The sequence below is a fragment of the Sus scrofa genome, chromosome 13 (assembly GCF_000003025.6).
Source record: "Sus scrofa isolate TJ Tabasco breed Duroc chromosome 13, Sscrofa11.1, whole genome shotgun sequence".
Taxonomy (NCBI): Eukaryota; Metazoa; Chordata; class Mammalia; order Artiodactyla; family Suidae; genus Sus; species Sus scrofa.
The window spans coordinates 121,140,982-121,161,809 of NC_010455.5; the positions used below are offsets into that span (position 1 = coordinate 121,140,982).

A 20,828-nucleotide genomic window follows, 5' to 3' on the forward strand; every position below is an offset into this window, starting at 1 on the left:
GTCTCACAGCACTTTTTTTTTTGTGTGTTTTTTTTGTTTTGTTTTTGTTTTTGTTTTTCGTTCCTCTCTCCTTTTTTCTTTTTGGCTGTGCCCATGGCATGTGGAAGTTCCTGAGCCAGGAATAGAATCCATACCACAGCAGTGACCTGAGCTGCAGCAGTGACAACATGGGATCTTTAACCTAATGAGCCACAAGGGAACTCCTTTAGTGCATTTTCAGTTGTCAAAGTCCCTGCCAGCTTCTGGGGAAGTCTGCGTTTGCTGTTGTAGACTTTTAGGGTTGCAAGGAGCTGGGGTCAAAGAAATTTCACAATTGGGAAACAAGCACCTAGATCAGCAACCAGGTGCCCTCTGATGTGTCTAGTTGGGTTTAACAAAAGCCTTGCCTGTTTCATCAGAGATTTAATGAGAAATTTTCAGTAAGACTAAAATATAAAGCCTCCCCCCCAACCCCAAAGCAAATGGTTGCCATGCTCAAGGAAGTCATTGATCCCTGATCATCGAGACAGTCAGGCTGCTACCTAATAGAAGCAGAGAGGTGGAGTTCCCTTCCTGGCTCAGTGGTTAACAAACCCGACTGGGATCCATGAGGATGTGGGTTTGATCCCTGGCCTCACTCAGTGGGTTAAGGATCTGGCATTGCCATGAATTCTGGTGTAGATTGCAGATGCGGCTTAGATCCCATGTTGCTGTGGCTGTGGCGTAGGCTGGCAGCTGTAGTTCCAATTTGACCCCTAACCTGGGAACTGCCATATGCTGTGGGTGCGACCCTAAAAAGCAGAAGCAAAAAAAAAAAAAAAAAAGAAGAAGCAGAGAGGAACACATCTGGTGCTCCTGTGATCCACTGGGACATCTCCCAGAACTCTCTTGCCTGGATGTAACTGTAAATGGACTAGTAAAAGAACAACAGCCAGACAAGTGGGTGCTGGGACACCCACTTCGTATGCTACCAGCAGAAGTGCCAGATGAGGAGGAAGGGAACAAAGGTACAACCTAAGGACAAGTGGGGTAGCAGGAGGTAGATGTAGATTTATTTTTTTAATGGCCACACCCATGGCACTTGGAAGTTCCTGGACCAGGAATTGAATCTGAGCTGCAGCTGCCACCTATGCTGCAGCTGTGGCAATGCAAGATCCTTCAACCCACTGCACCCAGCTAGGGATCAAACTAATGCTTCTGCAGCAGTTCAAGCCGCTGTTGTCAGATTCTTAACCTACTGAGCCATGGTAGGAACTCCACTTTTATTTTTTTTTCAGACATAGATTTAAGTAGGACTTTTACTATGTCCCCTGGTGGAAATGTTCCCCCAGGGAACCAAGACCTCTAGACTGACTGAGGCTGAAGTTGCAGGGACGGGGAGGACAAATTCCCCACATGCGTCACTAAAAGTATGGTAATGAATAAGGTCACAACTCATCAACCTCTTGCTCCCAGATTCATATATTCTACGTGCTTGGGGGCACAGTGCCATAAAATGGCCATTGCTTTAAGATACATACTGAGTTTAGATTAGCACCCCAACCCCTCAGTCTCACATTCAAACTGCTACTCACCCCTGTCTTCAAGAGGCTGTCCTATGGATCTTTCAGGCCACATATTTCTTCTGAATGTGTGGTAGGACCAGGGGGTTGGTCCCATGGTTATTATGCCCATGGCAGTTCCTCTTTCGCCATAGGGTGAGTCCCTCAATCAGTGTTCTGTTGATCAGACATTACATGAATCCTAAGACAGTGTTGCTAACTGAGGCACTGAGGGCAGGAAAGGTCAATCCCCCTCAGGGTGAATCACTGTACTTTCCAGCCTGAAGGGTCTGAGGAAATCAGGAGGCCATCAAGGGACAGTATCCAACTGAGGGCTCAACATGGATCTCTTTGCTGGCAGGTTGGACGGTTAACAGTGGCAGTAGCCAGGTGGGTCTTAACAACAGGGAGCCCATGCTGGTAGGTTCATGGACAGCCTCCTATTCTACTGCCAAGGCTTCTCCCCTTATGAGTCCCTTGTACAGGCATTGGGTTGCCAAGGAAGAAGTTGGCTGACACTTTCTGACCAAATCATCCAGTTGGCTTGATTCCCTAATAACTTCTCTGCAGGGTTCTCTGGGGAGCAATTAAAACATGGTATAAAGACCTTTACATTTTGAGCTCATGTTTGTAGGTCTATGTGCCTCCTCTCCAGTCAGATAATGTTGTACTTTGATGCTGGTTATTCTAGAAGGGATTGAGAAGGGAGGGGCAGATGTACCCTAAGGAGGGCAAGGATTGTCTCATGTCTCATGAGGCTGCTGCATAATCTTGCAGGGAGGAGAAAGGCCCATCTTCCAACAAGGGGGAGTGGGCCACTTCTGCCAGCTCAGGGAAAGAAGGGCATGTACCCAGATATCCTCTGGTTTTTAGGGTCCCTCATCTTCCCTATCAGGGCCTGACTTGCCAGCTCATTTTCTAGTACTAGGGGCCCAAAATAATTAGGAACAGCCTTGCCTAAGCTGAGAATTCATCCTCTCAAGTAGTGCCCTCTGCTATAGGAGGTGAGGGGCTGAACACTGGAGAGGAGGCCCTCTGATTCTCACACTGTACTTTGGCAATTAAGCAGTTCCCATCATGGCTTAGCAGAAACAAATCTGACTAGCATCCGTGAGGACACAGGTTTGATCCCTGGCCTTGCTCAGTAGGCTTAGGATTTCACGTTGTTGTAAGCTGTGGTATAGGTTGCAGACATGGCTAGGGAAACCACATTGCTGTGGCTGTGGTGTGGGCCAACAGCTATGGCTCTGATTTGACCCCTACCCTGGGACCCTCCATATGCTGCAGGTGCGACCCTAAAAAAACAAACAAACAAACAAACAATAAATAAGTGATTAATCTGAACCTGTCACTTTCTTCAATACATCAGTGGTGCTTAGCAATATTCTCCCAGTACTACATTCCTGATAGTTAATATCTTCCCCAAACTTCTCAAATGCTACAGACATTGCACCACTGGTGCATCCCTGTCTGCCTGTATCCAATCCCAGGTCACTACCAGGGAAGGTCTTAGCTACTGAACTGCTACACAGGCCAGGACCAGGACTTCCAACATGCCACCTACCAATGGGGTCTTCAATGCCATTTGGTCAGCACCATAATGCCATCCTTTCTAGGACCTCTCAGGGCCCTAACTGTCTTAGGTCAGGTTTCCCAGATGCAGATTGTGCAAGAAAGTTAAGGAGAAAGGGCTTTCTGTTGAAATGTGTAAAGCAATGAGGGCAGAAGATAGAGCAAGGGAGAAGCTAGGTGCAGATAAGGGTTAAGCCAAGGTCTAGCATCAGCCTGATTCCCCCGAGAAACACTGGAGTGTGGATGGCACCACAAGTGTCCCATCTTGAGGCCATTGGCTGGCTGTGAGCTGCCCCTGAGGGAGGCCATAAGTTCTCAGGCACTTTCTGGCTGGATGGCTCTAGTCAGCTGAAAATCACAACTGACCGATAAAAAGTATCTGGATGAGGTCTTAACAGCCTCTACTATACTATTTTTAAATTACAAAAAAAAAAAAAAAGAATAGATTTGGAAGTTCCCATTGTGGCTCAGCGGTAATGAACCTGACTAGTATCCATGAGGATGTGGGTTTGATCTCTGGGCTCGCTCAGTGGGTTAAGGATCCAGTGTTGCCAAGAGCTGTGGTGTAGGCAGCAGACGTAGTTCGGAACCTGTGCTGCTATGGCTGTGACGCAGGCTGTAGCTCTGATTCAACCCCTAACCTGGGAACTTCCATATACTGTGGGTGTGGCCCTAAAAAGCAAATATATATATAGTTTTTACAGCAAGTTTAAGTTCACAGAAAAATTGAACAGAAAATACAGAGAGTTTCCATATGACTCCTTGCCACTCTCCCCACAGTTTCTCCTATTATTTACATCTTGCATTAGTGTGATACCTTTGTTACAATTGATAAAGAAACATTGGTACACTATTATTAACTAAAGTCCATAGCTTACATTACAGTTTACTCTTTGTGTTGTACAGTTCTACGGGTTTTGATAGACGCATAATGCCATGTTATCCACCATTATATCACAGAATAGTTTCATTACTCTAAAAATCTCCTGTGCTCTACTTATTCATTCCCCACCTCCTACCCTTAAACCCTGGTAACAACTGATCTTTTTATTGCCTCTATACCTTTCCCTTTTCCAGAATGTCATACAGTTGGAATCGGATAGTATGTAACCTTTTTCAGGCTAGGTTTTTTCATTTAGCACTATGCTTTTAAGTTTCCTCCATGTCTTTTTATAGCCTGATAGCTCATATCTTTTGGTTACTGAATAATTTCCCATTGTATGGGTACTCTATAGTTTGCAAGTCATTTAGGTAAATGCCAAGGAGTATGATCACTGAACCACAGGGTAAGACTATCATTAGCTTTGCGAGAATTTGCCAAACTGTGTACTATTTTGCATTCTCAACAGCGATGATTGAGAGTTCTTGTTTTTCTATATCCTCACCAGCATTTAGTATTTTCAGTGTCCTATACTACTTTTACAATGTAACTCTCTCTCTCTCTCTTTTTTTTTTTTTTTTTTTTTTTTTTTGAGGTATCAGCCAATCTTTTGAAGAGCTGACTGGTTTTTGTGAACTGAAGTAGAGAAAAAGTCAGCAAGCTTATGTCAACCTAAGAGTTATTCCCATGTTATCTTTCTGTCTCCTGAAAACAGCCTGGTTTCCTAGCATTGAAGCTGGGTACATGCATGTGTGCGTATACACAGATGCACAGACACACATAAACATCTATGGACACAGACTTCAACCAAGCCTAGACTAGGACACACTTAACTAAATGTCAGCCATCCTGCTCATGTCATGGCTTTGGATCTGATGACCTTGGATTAGCCAGATAGAGATAGAAGGAAGAAAAGAAAGGCACCTGGACAATCCACATCTTTATAATTTGGGTAAAAGAGTGACAGCTCTATTAATTGGCTTATATCTGTAAATTTGTAGATTGTACCAATGTTGACCCTTCCATCCTCAAGAAAAGGGACTTTTAAAGGTCTCTTTATGGGATTCTTGGAACATGAAAAAAGAGTTAAACACTTCAAGAACAGAACATACTTTATGACTAGTCAAGGTAGATAAGTCCAATTTTCTAACAATTCTTGGTAATCTGAAAAGTCACTTTGTTACATGGCAAGCCGAGATAAGACTTGATCAGAGATAGTATTGGGGATAATGCCAATTATTTAGGAGATGAAAATCTCGTTTTATCTTTTCTTAAAAACATGTTTTAACAAGGCAATACAAAGTCTCCACAGGAAAACAAAATATAAAAATTTCATAGTGCCCAGAGATTCTGCTACATTAGAGGCAGGTTTTATGCAAAGGAAATTTAGGGACTATATTCTATGAACTCTCACCAGCCACAATTTTTCTCAAGCCTTACTTCTTCTGGTCTGTACCAAGAAGAAAACAGGTCATTTTTCAAATATAAAAATTTACCACACACATATACACTGTAATTGAGGATAACTGCCTTATTAAATGGCATTGCCATTGATATTTGTTGGCCAAGACTGAAAATTTAATTTCATTTTTTTGGGGGAGCCACAGGTGTGGCATATGGAAGTTCCCGGGCTAGGGGTCAGATTGGAGCTGCAGCTGCTGGCCTAGTCACAGCCACAGCAATGCCAGATCCAAGCAGTGTCTGTGACCTATGCCACTGCTCAAGGCAATGCCAGACCTTTAACCCACCGAGTGGGGCTGGGGATTGAACCCTCATCCTCACGGATACTAGTCGGGTTCATTTCCATTGAGCCACAATAGGAACTTCTGAAAATTCAACCCTTCCCTCCTTCCCTCCTTCCTTCCTTCCTTCCTCACTTTCTCTGTTTTTATAGCCACATGCACAGCAATATAGAAATTTCTGGGCCAGGAAATGAATCTGAGCTGCAGCTGTGGCAATGCTAGATCCTTTAACCCACTATGCCAGGCTGAGGATCAAACCTGCACCTCCACAGAGACCGGAGCCTCTGCAGTCAGATTCTTAAGCTGCTGTGCCATAGCAAGAACTCCTCACTTTCTTAATTATGTGCCTGTCTTCCTGTTAATCTTCCATTTCATACTTATTAATACCCAAAGCTTCAGAAATCTGAAGAAGAAACATACACTAACTAGTTAGGCTTGTGCTGGTGTATAGGGCAGTCTGTGTAAGTTTCCTTAATGACTTTTTGTACTTTATAGGTGCTCAATAAATGTATTTTGAACTAAAACTACTTTGAGGGGCCTTTTCCAAATAAAGTATATGCCTGAAGACATATTTCACGTCACACCATAGGAATCATATGATGATCTAAAATCAAGTCTCAGATACTAAATTCTAAACACTTTGATTACAGGCAGTAGTAAAAGCACAAGGAAGGTCTTTTGGGAAAGATTATCTTTTAAACAGGAAAAGAAAAGACGACCACAGAAATAGCACATTCGAGCCCCATCAACACATAACCTATTATGTCATTAAAATACAAAATGTAAAAATGTCTCCATATTTGGTTTTCTTTTTGATCTCATGCTCAATTCTGCCTACCAGAATATGGACACATAAAGAAATCAGAGCTGAAATCTTGTGAGGAAGCTACTGGTCAAGTGCTCCTAATCTTTCCAAGGATAGCTTTGGACAGAGGTGAAATCCATAAACCCTGGATAGAGCAAGAAATACAGTGCCACCATCCAGTGTCTTTATTCCAAAGCAGGGACATTCTGGCAATGCTCTTGGCCTACAACCATTTCCTTAAGAGGACAAATCTTCCAAAGAGCAAGTCACTTTTCAATGTGAAACATTTGCCCTTCATTTCAATTCTGGCCTAATTGGATCTACACAAATGAATAGCAGGAAATAGATTTTATGTTTTATCTTCTTACTCACATCATTAAGGAAGGGCTAAGACTCAGGCAATGTCTTTCTCAGCTTTTAAGCAGCTGGTATCACCCCATTGCTTTCATGCCCCGCTCTCCCACTGGATCCTACCTTTAATCCTACATGTGCTGGGGATTGGGTGTTCCTTGCTACTGGCAGCTCTTTCCATATTTTCAATCCAGGGTGCAAATTCCACTTCCTGGCCTTTGCTTTAGAGAAATACACATGAACATTGAACCATTGGAAAGAATGGCACACGCATTCCTCCTCATCCTAGCTGGAGTGATGCTGGCTCACATCAGATTATCCCCAGCTAAAGCCTTATGGACGTGCGTGTCCTCCTCCTATACCTGGATTCTTAGACTTAGCCCAGTTCTCTGGATGAACTGGAATGTTCAAGGGACACCACCTGTTGGATTATATAGTTAATACCTAACTGGCTGCAAATCTTAAAGTGGGAGAGGTGAGGAGATGGAATCCTTTTTCACTGTCTCAAGAGGCTGTTTCAAGAGCTCAACAAATAAGCATCTGCTAGCACTGAAGGTCTGAAACAAATAAGATGCACCCTGAGCTAAAGTTTAACGCCTCCTAGCTTGGCTTGCAGAGTAGTTTGCTAGCCTGATGTGATTACTCAGTGAATTATTTGTTTATTCACTAAATATTTACTGAGCACCTACATGAGTGCCAGACCCTTGTATAATATAAGGCCTGAGGGGAGCTGAAGCTAATAAGACAACCTCTATGCCCTAGAGGAAATTCATCGACTAGTGGGAGAAAACTTAAATATATTGTCATAAAATTATAATATAGCATGTTAAATACTGTGATGGAGTCCTCCTTAAAGCATGGATGCAGAGGAGTGAGAGAGACTCAGCTGTCCACCACAGCCCTCACCCATTTCCATTTCTTTGTTTTGGGGCCTAGGAACAGGCCACATGAGCCTAAAAAACTAAGCAGGCTGTACCTGAACTGGATTATGGTCTACAGGTTTAATCCAAAAGCATTTATTGGGTCCTGAGTGCCTTGGACAGGGAAAGGAGTGAGAGATGGAGAGCTTCTAAGTGGGCAGGAGTTTCCAATGGAGTAAGGAGCACCAGTGCGAGCATCTTCCTCCAGACAAGGAGGAATGAAGAAAGGAAAATGACGATCAGGAGCATTCTAGGTGGACTGAGGGAAGCCAGAGCCAACATCAGAGGGTACACCTGCCTACTCAGGAAAGTAGCTGAAGAAAAAAACAGGAGTAGAATTGGACTTCTTACAGGAAAGTCCCAGAAAAACAGACAGAAGCAAGGGCATCTATAGAAGGTTTCAAAATAGCAGGTATGACTCAACTGCAATACAGCAAGCAAGCATTAGGAAAGATAATCTAGGCTGGCAGTGGGGTAGGAAGCTAAAATGTTAATTAGGAGAATTAATTTGAATTAAAATTTAATTGGAAATTCCTTGTAATAAGCTAAGTGTTGAAGAAAATCAATGAAAGCAATCATGTAGAATTAGGAACGATCTGCAACATTTGACACTTCTTTAAAAAAAAAAAAATCAGTACACACCTAGTACCTGCTTCAAACTGTAGATTCCCTTGGCCTGAAATTTAAAAAAGAAAAAAAAAAAAAATCGGCTCTCTCAAATGTAAGCTGATTTGAATAGATTTTACATATTTATTTTCTAAACACATACAGAGAATACTATAAAAAGACATGAAAAGTGTGTAGATCTTGGTCTTATTTTCCTAGTAGTTTGGAAAACATTTTTGCAGGCCTGGCTCACCTGACCCTGCCAGGCCCCCTCCCACTTCTCCACCCATCCTGCTGCATTCCCTGTGTGTCTGGATTCTTAGTCCATCCAAGTTTCCACAGTTAGCTCCATTAGCACTGAATTAAGGGATAAACAATGTGCCCATTAAGTCCTCACTTTTTCCACTTGCGCCCAAATGACATGACTTGGTGAGGGAAAGATCATGAGTTTCTAGGCAGTGATAAGAATCACATTCTTTGTTGGGGTGTTGTCCCAGCTGTGAGAACAGCACCAGGTCTCAGCCTCCAGTGGCCCCAGCGCCTACACCAGCCTTAAAGCCAAACTCCTCAGCCTGATCCTCAAAGCTTACTTTGTTCTCTCTCACCTCATGTCCTTCCACTCTACGCATGAACCTCTCAAGTCAGGCTCCAGGTCATCACTGAACATTGTCCCCTGGAGGCTCTGCGGTGATTTTCAAAGCTTCCTGCGTCCAGCTTTATTACCCACATGAAGGCACAAGTTGCCCAGTTGCTGGGATGGGTCTGTGGCCTGGATTTCCCACCTTGTGCTCTGGTGCTCGGCTAGGACCAGGGCTTTGCCTTGTACCAGGCACCGTGCCACTCCTGCAGAGCTGCCTGTCGCCAGAGCCCCTCCCTGGTGGGCCTGATCTCCTCCCAGCCTCCCCGGGCCTCCTGGTCACAGGGACTCAGGTCACAAGTGGGAGGTTGTCCCAAACCACACTGCCTGCCACCCTCCTTGACCTGCAATGCTGTGCCCCCTGCCTTGGGTTACACTTTTTCCTGCCCAAACCCTGTCTGACTCTGTAACTCCCCCTGGGCACAAGGCCCCTTCTGTCCCCAGAGGCCCTGTCTCCACATCCCTCAGTGGCTCCCTGTGTCCTCTTGTCACCTGAGAGGCCCATGTTGCTGGGGTATCAGATGCCTTGCCCAGCGTGCACGGGGTTATCACGCCCAGCAGTCCCAGGTTGAGGGTGGTTTAAAAACGAGCTGGGGTGGTAATACACAGGTGTCAGAGACGTGCGAGGTGCCAGACATGCATAAGGTGCTGATGTCCCTGACCTGGCAGCCTCTTGCAGCCTGACGCACAGGAGTCTCGTCTCCTATTGGGACCAGCCCGAAGCTCACCCACTGCTCCCTCACCCACAGGGCACTGAGGCCCCAACAAATCCCTAGAGCCCTTACTGTTGGCATCACTTTCAGTGACATCTCATCAGACCTGACTGGTGAGCAGGACTCAGGAGACCCAGTCTGCTGCTGGAAAGTTGGATGAAACTGACCCTCTGTTTGCCTACCTGCAGAGGGAAGAGGTTGGGACCACACCTCTGGGCCTCTCTTTCAGTTCAATAGGGTTTTTTGTTTGTTTGTTGTCAATCTAAATTACATGCTAGGGTCTGGTTCTGCTTCTTCTTCATTTTTTTTTTTTGTCTTTTTGCCTTTTCTTGGGCCGCTCCCACGGCATATGGAGATTCCCAGGCTAGGGGTCGAATTGGAGCTGTAGCCGCCAGCCTACACCAGAGCCACAGCAATGCGGGATCCGAGCCGCGTCTGCGACCTACACCACAGCTCATGGCAATGCCAGATCCTTAACCCCCTGAGCAAGGCGAGGGATCGAACCTGCAACCTCATGGTTCCTAGTCGGATTCGTCAACCACTGCGCCACGACGGGAACTCCTGGTTCTGCTTCTTATCTGTATTTTACATTCCTGTCACAACCTATATAGCACACAGTACTAGGACTTGAGGAAGACTTGAAAAATGTGTTTCTAAATTATTAACTGAATAAAAGTCATGATCTCATAATAAACGTGTTTTCCTGCTGGGCAGGGTGATTTAGTTAAAATCTAGATTGTCAATTAAGTTCAATACTTGTTAAGATATTAGTTCTCACCAAATTGAGCTATAGATTTTAGACAATCCCAATCAAAATCTCAGCAAGCTTTTTTTTCTTTTTTCTTTTTAAATAGGGTTGTACCTGCAACATATGGAATTTCCCAGCTAGGGGTCAAATCAGAGCTGTAGCTGCCAGCCTACACCACAGCCACAGCAATGCGAGATCTGAGCCATGTCTATGACCTATAGCACAGCTCATGACAGCACTGGATCCTTAACCCACTGAGCAGGGACAGGAATCAAACCCACATCCTCTTGGATGCTAGTCAGTTTCGCTACCACTGAGCCACAATGGGAACTCCACAAGAAGCTTTCTTATTGAAATTGACAAGCTGATTGTAAAGTACATTCAGAAATGTAAAGGGTACAGAATAGCGAAAACAACTTTAAAAAGAAGAACAATGTTGACCGACTCAAACGATCTGGTTTTAAGACATTATAAAACTACAGTAATTAAGACAGTAAGGTACTGATGTCAAGACAGACAACTAGATCAATTAAACACAATAGAGCATCTGGGAATAGATGCACTTATATTAATAATCAACTCAAGAGTCTTTTCAACAAAAAGTAGTACAATGTCCATCACCGTGCACAAAGCTCAACTCTGATTCACACCATATACCATAAAACCCTTCAGCATAGATCAGAGACTTAAATGTAAAACTTAAACTATAAAATATGTAGGAGAAAATATAGGAGAAAAATCTTTGTGACCTTTAGACAAACACTTCATAGGCACAACACCAACAGTATGATCCATAATTTCTTAAAAATTGGATTTCGTAAAAACTAAAATCTGTTCTTCAAAATTTATTGTTAGGAGAATGAAGAACTAAGCCACATACTGAAAGAAAAATTTGCAAAGCATATATCTAATAATGGACTTGTATCTAGAATATATTTTTAAAAATTCTCAAAATTAAATAATAAGAAAACAATGAGCAATAGATTGGAACAGATACTTCACCAAAGAAGACATATGGATGGCAAAGAAGCACACAAAAGATGCTCAACCATTAGTCAAAGCAAGTTAGAAGTAAATTAAAGCCTCAGTAACATGCCGCTACACACCTATTAGAAGGCTTAAAATTAAAAAGACTGACAATACCAAATGTTGGTGAGGATGTGGAGCAAGTGGAACTTTCATAACTACTGTGGGAATGTAAGATGGTATAACCCAAATGATTCCTAAAGTGAACTGAAATCTGGAAACAAGTACTTATGAAAACTTGAGGATTCATTTAGAAAAAAGGTTCTGTTATATTCAGAAAAGCATACAATACCATATCCAACACTTAAACTCTGCAATAGTTTTTACATTACATACCTCAAGTTACTTTCTTAAGACTTTTTTTTTTTCTTCTTTTTAGGGCCGAACCGAAAAAAGAGTTTCCAGGCTAGGGGTTGAATCAGAGCTACAGCAGCTGGCCTACACCACAGCCACAGTAATGTCAGATCGGAGCCATGTCTGCAACCTACACCACAGCTCACAGCAGCACCAGATCCTTAATCCACTGAGCAAGGCCAGGGATTGAACCCATATCCTCATAGATACTAGTCAGATTAGTTTCTGCTGCACCACAACAGGAACTTCCTCTTAAGATTTTTCAATAAATTGATTGAACAATATTGGTTGAGGACCCATTCAGTGCTGTTTCCTGTCTTTTGTGTTATTTTAGGAGCTCACAAAATGTATGAAAGTTATAAAACAATAATGTCATTGAAAGAAAAAAAAAGACGGCATAACCACATTGGAAAATAGCGTAGCAATTTCTTAAAAAGTTAAACATGACCTACCATATGACCTAAGCATTAAACTCTTAGGTATTTACCCATGAGAAATGAAAACATACATCCACAAGAAAATTTGTGTTCCAGTGTTCACAGCATCATTATTCCGAATAGCACCTCAAAAGTGGAAACAAACCAAATGTTCATTAACAGGTAAATGGTTACATACATTGGGATATATTCAAACAATGGAATGTGACACAGCAATTTATTTATTTATTTTTTTGTCTTTTTGCCATTTCTAGGGCCGCTCCTGCAGCATATGGAGGTTCCCAGGCTAGGGGTCCAATCAGAGCTGTAGCTACCAGCCTACGCCAGAGCCACAGCAACTCAGGATCCGAGCCACGTCTGAGACCTACACCACAGCTCACGGCAAGGCTGGATCCTTAACCCACTGAGCAAGGGCAGGGATTGAACCCGCAACCTCATGGTTCCTAGTCGGATTCATTAACCACTGAGCCACGATGGGAACTCCTGACACAGCAATTTAAAGAAATGTATTACTGCTACACAAGGCAACATGAATGAATCTCAAAATAATTATGCTAAGGGAAAGAAACTAGACCAAAAAAAAAATGCTATATGATTTCTTTATGGAATTCTAGAAAATTCACACTAATCTAGAGTGACAGGAAAATCAGTGACCTTCTCACCTAAAGAGCAGAGGGGAGTGAGGGAGGGGCAAGAAAAAGGTAATAAAAGGGGACATGAGGAAAATTTGGGTGGTGAGCGTTCATTTTCCTGATTGTGGTAATTCACAGGTGTGTGCATATGTCAAAACTTATTAAATTATATAACTTAAATTGTGCAATTTATTATGTCAATATACCTCAATAAAGCTGTGTTTTTTCCAATAAAGCTGTTTTAAAAATAAAAGTTTGCCTTCCAGGAATCAAATGGCAGAACTTTGCCTGGAGTAGAAAGTTCCTTTCCTTCCACAATGAGGAAATCATTAAGGAGTATTAAAGCTCTCAACATACAAGGCATCATAGGTGCTTAGGTTGGTAAGGACCTTGAAACATGTTAGTGATCCCTCCAGGAAAAAAAATCTTAATTGGAAGTTTATTGTGTGGCAAAAATGCTGAAACTAGGGATGTGATTTACTGTGTTCCACTTAAGTATTACCATGTGAATGATGGTGATTTAAAAAGTAGACACATTCTGGGTAAATATACAGCATATGGGCTGATATTCTGACTCAGTATACTCTGGTCCGTGCTCCTCAGGCGCCGTATTGTTAGTGTTTGGCTGCTTTAAGAAATAAAGGCTGACCCCGAAATAAATTTTTCACATCTGACTGGGTGAACATGTTCTTTCTTTCTTTCTTTTCTTTTTTTTTTTTTTTTTTTTTTGTCTTTTTATCTTTTCTATGGCTACACCTACGGCACATGGAGATTCCCAGGATAGGGGTCTAATCAGAGCTGTAGCCACCAGCCTATGCCAGAGCTACAGCAAAGTGGGATCCGAGCGGCATCTGCGACCCACACCACAGCTCACGGCAATGCCAGATCCTTAACCCACTGAGCAAGTCAGGGATCAAATCTGCAACCTCATGGTTCCTAGTCAGATTTGTCAACTACTGAGCCACGACGGGAGCTCCACATGTTCTTTCTTTAATTGTTTTAAGGTTTTAAAGTGTCTCCTTGCATTTGATATGCAACTGTAGAATATGTACATCTAATATTACTCCTTGCTGTTTTAAAAATAAAAAATAAATATGTGGAAAAAAAAGTTTAAAGCCTCTGCCCAGAAATTTTAATAAGCTAAAATGCATATCCCCAGGCATCAGCCCTAGCTATCCTAATTCTACAGTTCTAGGGTAGGACTCAGAAATCTGCATTTAGGAGTTCCCTGGTGGCTTAGTGCTTAAGGATTTGGTGTTGTCACTGCTGTAGCTTGGGTTTGATCCCTGGCTTGGGAACTTTGGCATGTCGTGGATGTGGCCAAAAAAAAAAAAAAAATTCTGTATTTGTAACATGCTCTTTAAGTAATTCTAATGCCAGTTGTCCCTAAGCCACCCTTTGTAAAACACTGGTTTAGGGAGTAAGGATTTCGAGAACAATTTTGTGATTAGAATGATTGTTTCCAGGAAATATAAGTAACTTTTTCTACTAGAGTTATTATATCTTTCTGTGTTATACCTCCAGAGCATTCACATTCAATTACCATAATATATGTTTAGCATACTATTAATAATTCAAAAGCAAAATTAAATCATAGTTTTTACCCACCTTATCTTTATATAAATTAAAATAAACTGTATGCTCTCATTACTATTTCCTAGCAGAGGCTTACAGTTTAAATCAAGAACTTATGTCACTTGGTTGTGACTGAAATCTGATGTGGTTTTCCAGTTTAATTTCTTAGTTTACCTTTTTCCACATCTTATGATGCACACCCACCCTCACATCCTCCTGACTAGCTGATGATCAGAGTAGACACAGAAAGGGTGGGCAGTGGTTCCACTCCTGCTAAAGCTCTGAAGACAGTTATCTTTTCATATTTACACTAATTTCCTTACTAAACAATATAAACCTTTGCCAGTATAAGTAATAGGAGCTATATTCCACAGGAGGCAAGCATTTCTTAACCCTAGCAACATTACCTGAAGGAAATATTAGTACTCAACTGATGAAGCTTTGTTGTGGATTTTCATATCTAATATCAGTTGAAAATACAAATGTGAAAGCTGATCACCTTACTCAAGAGGATTTTTTTTTTTTTTTTTTTTTTTTTAGGGCCACATCTCTGGCAGATGGAAGCTCCCAGGCTAGGAGTCAAATTGGAGCTGCAGCTGCCAGCCTACACCACAGACATAGGAATACCGCAGCTCATGGCAACACTGGATCCTTAACCCACTGAGCAGGGCTGGGGATCAAACTTGTGTCATGAATACTAGTGGGGTTCATTACCACTGAGCCACAATGGAAACTCCTTCAAGATGATTTTTAATTACTAAAAGGAATACAGTGAATGACATCTGTGAAAATGGTGTAGGGAAAAAACCCCAAAATTCTCTCCTCCAGGAAAGCATTGGAAAAACTGGTGAAAATAGTCACACAGTATTTTCAGAACACTGGAAATAAAACCAAGGTTTCCAGCAATCAGGAGAGCAATTTATTCAAGAAGAATGGATGAACCTCAGTATGATCAGCAAGCTTTGTGGTGTTTTAGTTGCCCCAGTCCCATCCTACCCCTTCTTCTTGTTGGTGGCCTTAGAGATCAACAGCCTTCAATCATAGCAAAAATCAGTAAACTGCCAGCTATAGGAGGGGCCAGAATAGGGTTGGAGCTCCTTCAAAATCTCATTCCCAGAAATCTGTCATTATTTGAGTTGTCTGGTGGTTCCCTGGAATACCTTACCTGCAAGGTTGTTTTTATTGACCTGATTAAGATCTTGCCTGCTGTGAAAATCCTTTTTTCCAGGGGCACTGGTAGAAAATGTCTAAAGGCAATTGTTGAAATTCTTGGCTGCCTGAGGCACTGGATAACAGCTGGGGCCAACATAGGCTAATCAAAAAGTTTAAAAGAAAAACTTAAGAATAATATATCCATAGTGGCTTTGAAAAAGTACAAAATATTCCTGAGAATCTAGAAGGCCTTTGTGTATGTGCTGAGGGCTATGTACATGTTCAGGAAATATCTGAGAAGGACTTAGGCTCTCACCTCAGCTGACCTTGAGGCTCTGCACAAACAGGAAGTGAAGGCTAATGTGGAAATGTCACCTGTCTAGCTGAGCATTTAAGATGTGCTCCAATATTCACACAGAGCCCCTTGGCAAAGACAAATATTTACTGGTTTCAAGTGTGTAAGAAAATCTCTGCCGAGTCATAAACTGAGCAGAGACTTCTGTGGCCACATGTGACAACGAACACTGATTTTATAGAATTACTTCAGAAAAATCATGCAACAAAAAAACAACAAAAACAAAGAGTAACAGCAACACTGAAGATAGAGGAGAGTCTGATTTCCAGAGTTGCTACATTATGTTACATTATGTTATTTTAAATGTCCAGCTTTCAAAGAAAAATTATGACACATGCAGAGAAACAAGAAAGTATGACCTGTACACAGAAAAAGAGGAGTTCCCTTGTGATTCAGTGGGTTAAGGATCTGGCATTGTCACTAATGTGGCATGTGTTTGATACCTAGCTCAGGAATTTCCACATGCTATGGATGTAGGCCCTCCCCCCAAAAAAAAGAATTAAAGGAAAGTATGACAACAAATTCTCATCACATAGAGATATAAATAGAGAGAAATTATATTTTAAAAGGGCCAAATAGATATTTTGGGTTGAAAAGTACAACTAAAATGAAAAATTCACTAGAGTAGCTCAATAACAGATTTTGGAAGACAGAAGAAAGAATCAGAGAACTTATATATGGGTCAGTTGAAACTATCCAGTTTGAGGGAGAGAAAGAAAAAGAATGTAAAAGTAAAAAAAGAACAGAGCCTTAAAGACCTGTAGGACATCATAAAGTATCTCAACATACACATAATGAAGAGTTCCAGAGGAGAGAAACAAAGGAACTGAAAGAATACTTAAAGAAATAGTGGCTACAAACCTCCAAGATGTGATGAAAAATCCTAATTTATACATCCGAATGATCCACAAACTCCAAAGGAAAAAAACTCGAAGAAAGCCACATCTACAATACACATAACATAATCAAACTGTCAAAAGACAAAGAATTGAGAGACAGCCAAGATGGCAGAGTAGGAAGGCCCTGAGTGCACCTCCTTTAATGGTCACCCCAAAACTATAACTATTTACAGAGCAACTATTGAGAACCATCTCAAGATTAGCAGAAAAGATTTTTCACAACCTAGGATATGAAGAAGAAACCACAATAAGAAGGGTAGGAGGGTCAGAGAAGCAGTACAGTCAAAATCTATACTCCTTGGGTAGGGTAGATAACCCACAAACAGGAGGATAATCACATTTTCAGAAGTTCTCCCCAAGGAGCAAGAGGTGTGAGTGCCATATTGGGCTCCCCAGCTTGGGGGGCCTGCACCAAGAAGATGAGACCCTGGAACATTTGGCTTAGAAGGCTGGTAGCTTCAAAGGGCTTGAGGAAAAAGAGACTCCACTCCTAAAGGGCACACACAAAATCTTGCATACTTTAAGACCCAGGGCATAAGCAATAATTTTAAAGGATCCTGGGTCAGATCCACTTGCTAATCTTGGAAAGCTTCCCAGAGAGGCAGGAGGCAACTAGGATCCTCCTGGGGATACAGAGGCTGGCAGCACCCACATTTGGGAGCTCATTCTACCATGATGGCACTGGTGCTGGCAAGTGCCATTTTGAAATCCTCCCTCTTGATTATTAGTGCTGGGACAAAGTTTCAACCCACCAGAGGGTCCAGGACCTGGCCCCACTCACCAATAGGCTAGCACAAGCCCTGGGAAACCCTGAGTCAACATAGTCAGCTTCACCTCGATCTAGCTCTGCTTACCAGCAGGATAGCAGCCTTATGCAAGAGGCAGAGTCTGGCAGCCAATTGAGATGTAGGCCAGCCCCACCTATAAGTGTGTTTATGGTAGTCAGAACCACCACAACAGAAAGATCCACACAGTCCACATAGGAGGCAGTCCTAGAGCATATCACTCTGGTGACCAAAGAGGAGTGTGCTGTTGGGCCTCACGGTACATCTCCTACATCAGGTAACTTCTTCAACACTGGGAAATGTAACTGACCTACCTAGAATATGTAGAAATTAAAACAAAGAATTAGGCAAAAAGAGGCAACAGAAGAATATGTACCAAATGAAGGAACAAGATAAAACCTCAGAAGAATTAAATGAAGTGGAGATAAGCAATCTATTCAATAAAGAGTTCAAGGTGGGAGTTTCCATTGTGGCTCAGCAGGTTAAGAACCCTACTGTCTTTGTGAGGATATGAATTCAATCCCTGGCCTTGCTCAGTGGGTTAAGGATCCAGTGTTGTCACAAGCTGTGGCATAGGTCACAGATGTGGCTCAGATCCAGTGTTGCCATGGCTGTGGCATAGGCTGCAGCTGTAGCTCCGATTTGATCCCTGGCCAGGGAACTTTATGTCCTACAGGTGCAGCCGTGAAAAAAAAGAAAAAAAAAAAAAAGAGTTCAAGGTAATGATCATAAAGATACTTAATGAATTCAAGAGAGAAATAAATGTAAATGAGTTAGAAAATAAGAACCAAGCAAAACTGAAGAATACAATAACTAAAACAAAAAATATACCAGAAGGAATCAACAGTAGAATAGATAATGCAGGGGAGCGGATCAGCGAACTGGAAGACAGAATAGTGGAAATCACCCAAGCTGACTGGAAAAAAGAAAAGAGAATTGTTAAAAATGAAGATAGCTTAGGAGACCTTTGGGACAACATCAAGCATACTAACATTTGCATTACAGGGGTTCCAGGAGAAGAGAGAGAGAAAGAGGAAGATAATTTATTTGAAGACACAATAACCGAAAACTTCCCTAACCTGGGGAAGGAAACAGAATAGACATTTTTAACACAGAAGATGGTCAACAGACACATGAAAAGGTGTTCAATATCATAATCACCATGGAAATGCAAATCAAAACCACAATGAGATATCACTTCACACCTGTTGGAATGTCTATTATCAAAAAGGCAACAAATAAAAAGTGTTGGCATGGATGCGGAGAAAAGAAAACTCAGGTACTGTTGGTGGGAAAGTAAATTGGTATAACCACTATGGAAGACAGTATGGAGGTTCCATAAAAAATTAAAAACAGAATTACCAATATGATGTGGTAATTCCACCCTGGGTATTTATCTGAAGAAAACAAAAAAACTAAATTGTAAAGCTATCTGTATCCCTATGTTCACTGTAGCATCATTTACAATTGCCAAGATATGGAAACAACCTAAGTGTCCACTGATAGATAAATGAATAAAGATGTGGTTTATGCGTATAATGGGATTTTACTCAGCCATAATGAAATGAAATGAAATCTTGTCACTTGTGACAACATGGGTGGATCTAGAGGGTATTATGCTAAGTAGAATAAGTCAGAAAGAGAAAGATAAATATTGTGATTTGACTTATATGTAGAATCTAAAAAACAACAACAAACCAAATGAACAAAAGTGACAAAATGGAAACAGAGTTATAGATACAGAGAACAAAGATGTGGTTGCCTGAGGGGAGTGGGATTGGGGGAGGAAAGAATTAGGTGAGGAAGATTAAGAGGTTCAAACGTACAGTTACAAAACAAATGAGTCCCAAGGATGAAAATGTGCAGCATGGGGAGTACAGTCAATAATACTGCAATAACTTTGGTGACAGAGAGAAACTGGAATTACTGTGGTGATCATTTTGTAATATATAGCCATCTTGAACCACTATGCTATGCACCTGAAACTAATATAGTTTCATAGGTCGATTATCCTTCAAAAAAAAAAAAAAAAAAAAAAAAGAGAGAGAGAGAGAGAATTGTCACATGCAAAGAATCTTCAATAAGATAAATAGCTGATTTCTTATAAACCATGGAGGCCACAGAATGGTGGGATGACATTCGCAGTGCTTAAAGGAAAAGACTGTCAACGAAGAATTCTATATTTATGGCCGACTGATTTTCATCAGGAGTCTGTCTTAATTCAGGCTGCTATTACAAAGTACCACAGATGGGTGGCTTATAAATGAAAAAAAATTTTTTTCTCACAGTTCTGGGCTTGGAAGTCTGAAATGAGGGTACCAGCATAGCTGAGTTCTGGTGAGGACTTTCCTCTGAGCTGCGGATTGTTGACTTCTCATTGTATCCTCACACAGCAGAGAGCAGAGAGAGGAAGCAAGTTCTCTTGTGGCACTTATAAGGTCACTATCCCATTCATGGGCTCTCCCTCTCTATATATACCTAGAGCACTAGAAACATAGGTTTACACAAAAACTTGCACACAAGTTTCCAAAGCAGCATTATTCACAATGTCCAAAAAAGCATAAACAACCCAAATAGCTATTAGCTGTTGAATGGATAAACAATATGGTATATCCATACAATGCATTATGATTCAGCCATGAAAAGTAATGAAAAACTGATACATGCTACAGCATGGATGAACATGGAATAAATTATGGTCAGTGAAAAAAACTAGACAGAAAACACTATGTTACATTTTATATGATTCCTTTTATATAAAATGTCCAGAGTAAGAAAATCTATATAGAGAGAATGATTAGTGGTTGCCAGGGGCTGGGATAGTGAGAAGATGGGGAATGACTGCAAATGAATATAGAGTTTTTGTGGGGGTGGGTGATGAAAATGTTCTGGAATTAGATAGAGGTGATGGTTACACAACTTTGTGAAAAGACTAAAACCCCAGTGAATTGTATGATATTAATTATATCTCAACTTAAAAATCTAGTATAGCTTCTGAAAGTAGTGTTGGTCATTTAAATCTCCATTAACATTTTTCTTAGGTGCCTTTGGGATTTTGGATTGAGAAAGTTGATCTTGGCAATTAGGTATGTGGGGAGAACACAGCTAAAAAGGGACAC

The 20,828-nt window shown here is 41.5% G+C and overlaps 1 protein-coding gene across 7 annotated transcripts in view; it reads right to left on the minus strand.

The window, feature by feature from the left end:
- MCF2L2 (MCF.2 cell line derived transforming sequence-like 2) overlaps positions 1–20,828 on the minus strand; it is a 247,448-nt gene that overhangs the window by 10,058 nt on the left and 216,562 nt on the right. The window lies entirely within an intron of this gene.